Below are 10,455 nucleotides of genomic sequence, written 5' to 3'. Positions count from 1 at the left end.
AGATCAAGGAACAAGTTCGTGGTGAACTCTGGCACCTGCAAATCTAGGAAAATAGCACTGATCCCTACAAACTTTTCTCCTTATAATCGTAACTGTAAAGGCAACACAGATCAATTTTTCAGAGGGGTAAGGGGATTTGTCCCTTAATAAATAGTTAGTCATATAACCAATCCATCTCTCAATTGGGAGATTTAAATATTTGAACAAAGCTTCTCTTTGTCCTCATAGATGGAACAAACCAGTAACTATTTGGGTGAATATTCAGGCCCCTTACCTTTACATAGGCAAATCACATAGGGGATCTGGCGAGAGCAGCCTTCAACTATGACAGAGTTGTAAAAACTTTTCCCCATTTGGTAATTGTGATGTGCTTACATAGTGAGGGAGCTGAATGGGTAGTTTGGCACCGACCCCTCTCGCTCTCCAGGCTTCAGCGAAAGCCTGCATTCGCCCCATAGGACACACACGCATTTCCCCTTCATTTTTGGAGGGGAAAAAGTGCGTCTTATAGGGCGAAAAATACGGTATATGATTATGAAATCTTCTATGTACTTTGGCCTTATGATACCATAAATACACTTGCCAATAAAATCTATTATCATAACCTTCCAGATCCAGCAGATCAGATTGTTTTAGAATTATCCACTCCCAGATCCAGCAAATGCAGGATGCTTCATAATATAGTCTTAAATCTGGTAGAGAGAAGCCTCCTCTGTCTTTAACATCTATTAATAATTTATGTTTTATTCTTCGTTTCTTCCCTCTCCAGATATATCTTGAAATATCTCTTTGCTACTCTTTGAAGCAGCTCGCATTGCTTATCACTGGGATTGATTGGAATAAAAACAACACTTTTGGCAAAACACTCATCTTGATCACTGGCATTCTGCCTAATATAGACAAATTCATCCTTCCCCAGATTTCTAATTTCCTTTTTTCCTTTCCATAATTTTCATAGTTGTCTTTAAATAATAGTCCTCTAATAGTTTTTTTTCTGCTCTTATGTTTCTCACCAGGACTTCTCATATTAAAATAAACAATAATGGTGATAAGCGACATCCTTGTATTGTCCCTTTCATGATTTTACATTTTTCTGTAATAACATTATTAACAATTAATCTTGCTTGTTGCTCTGAATAAATTGCATCTATTCCTCTTCTAAACCAAATTCCATCTCCTCTAGAACCTTATGCATAAATGGCCGAGAGATATTATCAAATGCCTTTTCAGTGTCAATAAACATCAATGCTGCTTGTTTTTTGTTTTTTACTTCCAGGTATTCTGGAGACCTTAGCATGTTAGGGCTGTGCACTGTATTTGGCCATGGCCTGGATCCTTAGTATATTAGCAGAGAACCTGAGCCTCATTCAAATTGGGTGAGATTTGAAGCCCCACATGGATACAGGTTCAGTTGAGCAGCTCTAGGACTATTAGGGGGGTAGAGGCAGGCAGAATGGAGAGGCAGGCATAAGGAGAAATTGTGAAAAAGATGGACCTACTGGGCAGCTGAGAAGGGATGGGTTGTCTTTCCAAAAAGGCCTCTCCTTCTTCCTGCCCCTTGTAGCAGCAACCTACAGGATCAGATCCTCCTTCTGATAGGTGGGAGGATCTGATCCTGCACAGTGCCAGTGCCCCTTGTCCCAGCCATATTTTTACTGGATGTTAAGATGTTGTTACACATCACCCCTATATCCAAGTGATTTGAGATTCTAGGGGTACCAGGCGTGCTTCAACCCAGGGTCTGTGTTTCTTGTGGGACCAAAATACACAGCTGACATTGTGGTGCCTTTATGATTTATTTTTTATTTATAAATAGATACAACCTGAATCCTACAATGAAGGTGTCCACAACAAGGAGTTCTGTCCCTCTCATAGGCACAGTAGCATTCTTGTTTTGGAAGCTTGTCTTTTCCTGAGAAAGGTCACATCCCTCATATTCTAATAAAACTTAACCCTATTACACAGGGAGCAGCCTCCATTCCATTGAGGTGTTGCTGTGCTAATCTGTTATTTTAATGACCCACTTCTGCAGATGGTCACCTCACAAGTAGATTGTTTCTGACATACATCAAGATAATTTGCTAGAATCAAGAGGTGTCTAACAAGCCAAAATTAAGACCTTGGCCTAGGTTAATTAACTCAGTGGGTAAGTCCCCCCAAAAAGACCTGGGCCAAGAATACAAAGTTTAAGAAACCTTTATAACATTCCCTATGCTTTTTAAGCCCGTGAATCATCTATTTCAAACAGAATAATTGGATATCTAGGCTCATGAACAGCTCATGAACAGTTTATGGTCCCTTCAAGTTAATATTCAATTGTTTTAAATATTGACCTTACAACCCACATATCTTATCTGTGTCCTCCTAAATCAGCCTTGAGCTGGTCCTGGTCAGTCTTTTAATTGGCAAAATAAGTGAATTATCACACACAGATACAAAATTAGACAAAACCATTAACATGCTCCATATATTTGTGATCTTGGCAGTTCCTGATCGGAACATGATGGTTGAAAATGGTCTGCGGTGTCCAGCCTGCTTCTCCAAAGGAAACAAAAAGTGTAAAAGTGAGAAGACCGTCAACTGCCTTGAGAATGAGACCAAGTGTGTGGATTTTAAAGGAGTTTTTACTAGAGGTAACACTGCTACTCAAACAGGGGGGAAAGGCCTAGTCTTCGGCTGGGTCATAGAGACTCCCTCCTGTTTTCCTTCTCCCCCCCCCTTTCCCTTTCATGTTGCTGGAAAAGTGAGAGGGAACACATCACTCACTGGTCTCTCTCACTGGTCCCACTCTGCACCCTTCCTTAGTATTTTGCCTGCCTGGACTGTGTCTTTTATCTTTCATAATGCCACTTGCTTGTACAGAAGGAGGATTAAAAGTGAGATATGCATATAAACTACCTTTCCAAACAAAAGTAAAAAGTGCATTGATTGCTCCACCCCAGTTGCATCTTGATCTCTCTACCAATGAGATGAAGTCCAGGACAAACTATGTCCCTCTTGCTCAAAAAACATATTTATTATGTGAAATGAATGTAATAGATTTCTTTAAATTCTGTGACAATGAGCAATATCTGGCTAACTCAGACGTTCAGTGCAAGGATTTACAGTTGTGCAATAGAATACAGTGGTGCCTCGTAAGACAAAAAGAATCCGTTCCGCGATTCTCTTCGTCTAGCGGTTTTTTGTCTTGCAAAGCAAGCCCATTGATGGCTTAGCGGATTAGCGCTATTAGCGGCTTATCGGCTTAGTGGATCAGCTGATAAGCGGCTTAGCGGCTTAGAAAAAGGGGGGGAAGGGAAAAAAACCCACAGGAACTCGCAAGACATTTTCGTCTTGCGAAGCAAGCCCATAGGGAAATTCGTTTTGCGAAGCGCCTCCAAAACGGAAAACCCTTTCGTCTAGCGGGTTTTCCGTCTTGTGAGGCTTTCGTCCTGCGGGGCACCACTGTATCTGGGCTCTTCTGCCTACATGTGCTCTGTTTCCTCCCAAAATCTGCTCCACAATTGTGGAAACTCCCGGAATGGATTTAGGGGATACACAGGGGGAGGAAAAGAGGGAGGCTATGTTCCTTTCCAAAAGCATACATCATTTTGTCGATGTCATGAGTTAGCCACATACGTAAAAATATAAAGCGCTTTATATGCGTTATAACATTATTGGAATTAATGTTGTGGAGTCCCGTCTTTTACCAATGGGACTTCCATGTATGAAGTTTACAACGTATTAAACTGAATCACTTTTTTGATGTGTCTAGATCCAGTCTTAGATGCATAGCTCCATATCAACATAGTTTTGAGGAATAATGATGTTTTGAGAGGGGAGAAATTGCCAAATCCCTCCTTTCTGAAAAGAAGAGGGGATTTGGAATGAATGGAGGAGGGGTGTATGGGCTGATTTGCCCCATGAGGGAAGAGGCAGAGTCCAGGCCATTTGAGCTGCCTTTGACATACATTCTTTCTTCTCATCCTTCTCCTGCCCTTTACACCTGGGCTTTTGCTAGTTTCTCTTTTGAGGGCTGAGTAAGAATTCTGAGGGGAGTTCCTGATTGGCTCTTGGGATTCCCCCTTTTCACCTACTTCATGTTAGATGGGTTTGAAATGAAAATAGATATGGTAAAGTAAAAGGAGGATCCTCTGGATGCTTAGATCAGGTGGGTGCCATTACCATTTTAAGAGAACAAGGAAGAATTCCATGGTGAGCTCTTGCACCTGTAAATCTAGAAAAATAGCACTGATCCTGTACTATTGCCATTATAATCATCCTGTCTTTTTATAATTAAGTTATGGTTTTTCTTCCATTACCAATTGATTAAAAACACCAAGTCTTCTTTCAGATGAATACTTTGAAATGGAGAAGCATGTAGGCTGAAAGTTACAGGACCCTTGGGGCAATCATGGTGGAGCTTCAGTATCAGGATTCAGGTTCAGTTTTCCAGTCAATGGTATATCATTCCTGGACTCAGTCAGCTCATCTCTTCTGATACTAATCTACAGGCCAGGGCATTAGTAGTATAAGGATACTACCTCCTGTCAATTGCTTATGCCCCACTGCCATAGAGTTTGATTGATGATGTCATATGACACTCCACCCCATAAGTCCCATCTAAGAAGGCCCACCTCCAAGGGCCACTATGAAATAACCTGGGGACGGGCATCCACGTAACCCATCTGTGATGATGACACACTACTGCCTCCTTCAAGTAGGCAAGGACCATCCCCTCTTGCACAGAAACATTAATCACATTTTGAGCCAGTCAGCTGTCCCCTCCCTGCTACTTCTCCTCAGAAAAGAGGGGCAAGGGGCAATGTGCTTGAATCTTACCAACCGACCCTCATCCAACACAACAGGGCTAGACAGTTCTCTAGACACCCCTTGAGATTCAACCTTGAAATGCTTTGCAAACAATTCACAGCATTGACAAGTCACAAGCACCCTCCCTGGCTCCCAGTGACAGGCCCTCCCCATTTTCACCTTGGAACTTTTCTTTTCTCACCCTGCTTCTCACCCTGGGAGATGCCCAATTCACCACCTCTCTACCTGGATACTGGCACCAGCTTTAGATTCCCCACCACCACCACTTGACAGCACATTAAGTCTTTTCTTTTCTTTTATTTTTAAAGCACGGACCAATACTTATCACCATGTCTTTTTGATACATACTGTACCAATGTCGTGTCATCTCCACCCCCCCAACTCTCCTTTAGTGGTTTCCTAAATAATGAAAAATTGAAAATAAACAGGAGGGAAAATGCCACATTTTGTTAGATGTGATTACAAACATATTCTGTTGTTTAGTCGTTTAGTCATGTCCAACTCTTCATGACCCCATGGACCAGAGCACGCCAGGCACTTCTGTCTTCCTCTGCCTCCCTCAGTTTGGTCTACTAACTCATGTTAGTAGCTTCAAGAACTCTGTCCAACCATCTCGTCCTCTGTCATCCCCTTCTCCTTGGGCCTTCAATCTCTCCCAAGATCAGGGTCTTTTCCAGGGAATCTTCTCTTCTCCTTTCTCCATCCCTTCAAAATTCTGTTAGTATAAGCCGATTCAAAGGAAATGTATAGAAAGAGGTATATTTAAAAAATATTAATAGCAATAATGATGGTCATGTTGATGATGATGATATTAGGGTGTATAAAAGAGAGAACACAATAAAAGCAGGAAAGGGAGGAGAAAAGAAAGGGCTAAATATGAGGAAAAGTGAAGGAAGGAAGGAAGGAAGGAAAGAAGGAAGGAAGGAAGGAAGGAAGGAAGGGCAAAAGAGAAAGATTGGGAAGGGAGGAATGTGTGTGCGTGTTTAAAATGCAGATGAAAGCTGTTCAGAAGTGAGATCACTGAAAACTGGTTACAAGAAGAGCTTGTTCTCTTGTTGGCTCTTAAACACAAGGCCAAACTCCCAGAATATTAGTATGTCAACACTCTTGCTAACAATTCTTCCCTTCAGGTCCAGGAAACACCTGTGGGTACAAAGGACATCTGAGTGATTCCAGAAAGCAGGAGCTAAATCACCAAAATATATAGCACAGGATACTCAAAGAGACCTGATGCACTGGTTTGGATCAAAAAATACAGAATTACATATTTATTTAAGACAAATAAAACAACAGTGTAGTAAGCACCCTGTTACCAAATAGGAATAAAGGATGGTAGAAGAAGGTCAGTTAGGAATTTGGGAACATTTTGGAAAATATGTACACAGAGAAAAACAAGTCTAAACTAGTATATTTTAACAGCTGTCAGGTGGCAGAGGAACCAACAACCACGGCAGGTTGTCAGTGTTACTATAAAGAAGCAATGCAGAAGAAAGAAGCAGCAGCTAAGATAGCTGCTGGTGGCTGGAAAGCCAGACAGGATGTTTATGACTGTTACCATGGCAATAAAGGGGAAGTCCATTCTCTGTATTGAGCACAGGATGTGAGCTCAGTGTGTGACTTATGACCTGTACAGGATGTACATGGGTGGAGTTATGATTCTCTCTGTTGTTTGTGAAGAGTGCAGACATGTTTATCTGTATGACTGCCAAAGACAGGAATAAAAGCATGTAGATACATTTCTGTCTGAGTCTGATTCCCCTCCCTGGGGAGCAGGGTGAGGGAGAAGCAGTGGTGTGTTTTTCTCACAGTCTGGGAAAAATCGCCGATACAGACCTCGCATGTTTACCTGCCGGGAGTCGCAGGAGGGAGGTCAAAGGAATTCAGCCGGTGCCTGAAAAGGTAGGCACATTCCTCTGACCGAGGCAGAATTCCAACAGTCAGGAACGGATAACACAAGAAAATTTCCTTCCCATCTGCTATTTATTCAATGTTTACAGGGAGATGCTTGGGAATGCAGCCTCTTGGGAAAATGGCATAGTCCTGAGTAAATCTCCACTCCCCTTCTTTCCCACTTCCTCATTCGTCAACAGCAGCACCCCTCTATGGTTGCCTCTTAGGGCCATTTGTCTTTGAGCTCTTTGCTTGCAGGGTTCAGGGAGATGGTGGTTCTGAAATGCTTTCTAGTGATAACGTGTCAGCTAGCTGCTCCAGCTCTGCCCAAGGTATGAGATTTTCGGGCTTAGAAGTGTGAATGCAGATTGATTTATTCTCTGCTTCACGGGAGCAGCGTTTGGGAAAACAGCTCCAAGTGAGAGAGGCTTGCATTCCAGGAATTCTTGTGGTTTCCTGTACAAGAAAAGGAATGCACTGTTGCTAAGCAACGCCCGGCACTGAAGTGGAAAGCTACCAGAAGTGAGCTGGGCTATCAGGCTATGCCTCAGAGAGGCAAAAACAAAGTCTTGTTTTGACTAGGCTCTCACGAACTTTTCCAAGCAGCCAGTGTTAGAGCTGCCAGGTGCCAAGAGCGTAAACAAACCAGCTTTTGGATTTTAGAGGCTTGTGTTTGAGAGTTAAAGGCAAAGGACTCAAAATGGATGTCAAGAAGGGGGGAGCCCTGCCTTCTCCACCCCTCCTGACCAATGACAATTATGCATCTTGGTCTATTAAGATGAAGGCCCTGCTGCAGAATCAGAGACTGTTTGGGGTGATTGAGAACCCCATCCCTGCAGCACCAACGCGTGCTTGGGAGTCACAGGATGTGAAGGCCAGAACGGCTATAATTCTGTGTGTGTCAGACTCGCAGCTTGTGCATATACAGAATTTACAGCACGCGAAAGACGTTTGGGACACGCTGAGAAGGACACATCAGAGAGATGCAGGTTCTTCAGCGTTGCTGTATTTTGAAAAGCTGACCAACCTGAGGCTTGCGCCTGATGGAGATGTTCAAGCGCACCTGACGGAAATGAAATATCTGTGCCAACAGATGGTGGAACGCAATTTCCGTCTGGATGAGGAAGTGTTTTGCTTCATGGTGATAAACAGCCTGAATCGGACTTACAAATCCGTTGCCAGTCAGCTGGGGTCCATCCCAGCAGCTCAGTTAACTTCGGAGAGGGTCTATGCAGTTGTGCTTAATGAACATGACAGACTTGCTGCACTGGAGGTCAAGGACAAGGGGAGGGAAGAACGGAGTTCTAACACCCCCACTGCTGTAGCTACTGGAGGAGAAGCTGTAGCTTTGAACGTTGTCCGATGTTACAATTGTGGACAGACTGGGCATCTTCAGTGGAACTGTAAGAAGCCACGTCAGAACAAAGGTGCCAAGGGAAGCTCCACGAAGTCTGAGGCATCAGGCAAAGGTCATACCAAGTCACAGGCGAAGCCTGCAAAGGCTTTGATGTCGAAAGGAACCACGCCAGAAGTGGAGAACGCTTTTGTCATTGACATGGGGTGTACATTTCACATGACAGCACGCAGGGATCTATTTTCGTCGTTTAAGAAGCAAAGCTTCGTTGTACAACAGGCCAACGGTCAGGAACTGAAAGCCACCGGAATTGGGACTGTGTATCTTGAAAGTCTTAACTTGACTATAAACAACGTTTATTTGGTTCCAGATTTGAAGTACAATCTGCTCAGCGTATCGCAGATTGCTAAAAAGGGACTAAAACTGTCCTATGATGATGCGTGCTGCGAAATCTACAAAGATGGAGAGCTGTATCTTTCTGCCAAAGAGAAAGATGGACTGTATTTGTTGACTTTTGATCAAAGTGATTACATGAATTGTAATTCTAACATGATCTCTTTTGCAGGTGTAGCCAAGAAGAATGTCAAGCAGGTCACCTCGAGGGTCGACAGGGCATTTCAGCGGGTGTATGCTGATGTGATTGGTCCTCTAGCACCATCTAGAGGCAATGCAAAATATTACCTAATATGTGTTGATTCTTTCACAGGTTTTGTCTGGATTTATTTTTTGGAGAGACCAAAAGACGCCTTGGAAAGGTTTAATGAGTTTTGTGACAAGGTTAAAAATATGCATGATGCTGACATAGCTTGTCTTTGCACAGATGAGAAGCCAATTTTTCTCTTACAGGATTTCCAGAGGTTCCTGAAGAAGAAAGGGATAAGACACAAAATTGCTACTTCCGAAGAAGCTTGGAAGAGATGTGTTTGTGTTAGGGTGAACAAAGAATTGCAAAAGGGAATGGAGGCGCAATTGCTGAGTTCACATCTGCCACATGAGTACTGGGCTGAGTCGCTAATGTCGTATTATTATACGTGGTTGAGAAAGTTTTCAACAGAGTTGGGAAGTTCTCCTTTTGAGAAACTGTTCCACAGAAAACCTTCTGTTGCCCATTTCAAGGTTTTTGGGTCTCATGTGAGGACAGAAGCTCCGGGTGGAGTAAAGAATGCCAGAGGCATTTTTGTGGGTTATGAAATGGGTCTCTACAGAGTAATTTTGTCTGAATCTGGTCAGGTGATTCTCACAAAATTCCTAGAGAGTGCTCCTGAACAGGAGAGAGTGATTGTTCACACATTTCCCACAGGAGATGATGATTCTGATGATGATTCTGATGTTGATTTTATTGAATTCAGTAGTACTGATGATGACAGCGATAGCTCAGACAGCTCAGTTGTCACAGTCATTGAGAGAAAATCTCACATAATGACTAGACCCTCAGAAGAGGAGGATGAACCACTGATTACGCTTAGTACTGGTTCTCCAGAGAGTTCAAAGGCTGAACCAGAAAGCAGAGAAGAGCAGTACCTCTTACGTAGGTCTGAGAGAGCAACGAAGGGTGTACCACCCAAAAGGTATTCAAAAGAATTTGCCAACTTAGCTATTGCATGTGTTGCTGTTGTAAATGACCAAGGTCAAATTGAAGCTGTGTCTGAGTCAGAGACAAAGGCACAACATAGAGTTGCTAACCAAGGTAAGGCAGATGCACTCATTCCTTGGAAGTCACACAACCAGAGAGGTACATTGGTAAAACCAGTGGTGGGTAGTTCCAAGGGTGGAGCTGAAACAACAGGGGAGTGTTATACATATAACAACTGTTTGTTTTCTTCTCTAGATCAGGCATTGCACGCTGCACGCATTGATTCTTTAGGGGGAGGGTGTTACTATAAAGAAGCAATGCAGAAGAAAGAAGCAGCAGCTAAGATAGCTGCTGGTGGCTGGAAAGCCAGACAGGATGTTTATGACTGTTACCATGGCAATAAAGGGGCAGTCCATTCTCTGTATTGAGCACAGGATGTGAGCTCAGTGTGTGACTTATGACCTGTACAGGATGTACATGGGTGGAGTTATGATTCTCTCTGTTGTTTGTGAAGAGTGCAGACATGTTTATCTGTATGACTGCCAGAGACAGGAATAAAAGCATGTAGATACATTTCTGTCTGAGTCTGATTCCCCTCCCTGGGGAGCAGGGTGAGGGAGAAGCAGTGGTGTGTTTTTCTCACAGTCTGGGAAAAATCGCCGATACAGACCTCGCATGTTTACCTGCCGGGAGTCGCAGGAGGGAGGTCAAAGGAATTCAGCCGGTGCCTGAAAAGGTAGGCACATTCCTCTGACCGAGGCAGAATTCCAACAGTCAGGAACGGATAACACAAGAAAATTTCCTTCCCATCTGCTATTTATTCAAT

The sequence above is a fragment of the Podarcis cretensis genome, assembly GCF_951804945.1.
Source record: "Podarcis cretensis genome assembly, chromosome: 8".
In the NCBI taxonomy this organism is placed as follows: Eukaryota; Metazoa; Chordata; class Lepidosauria; order Squamata; family Lacertidae; genus Podarcis; species Podarcis cretensis.
Note: the sequence above shows the minus strand (reverse complement) of the source record.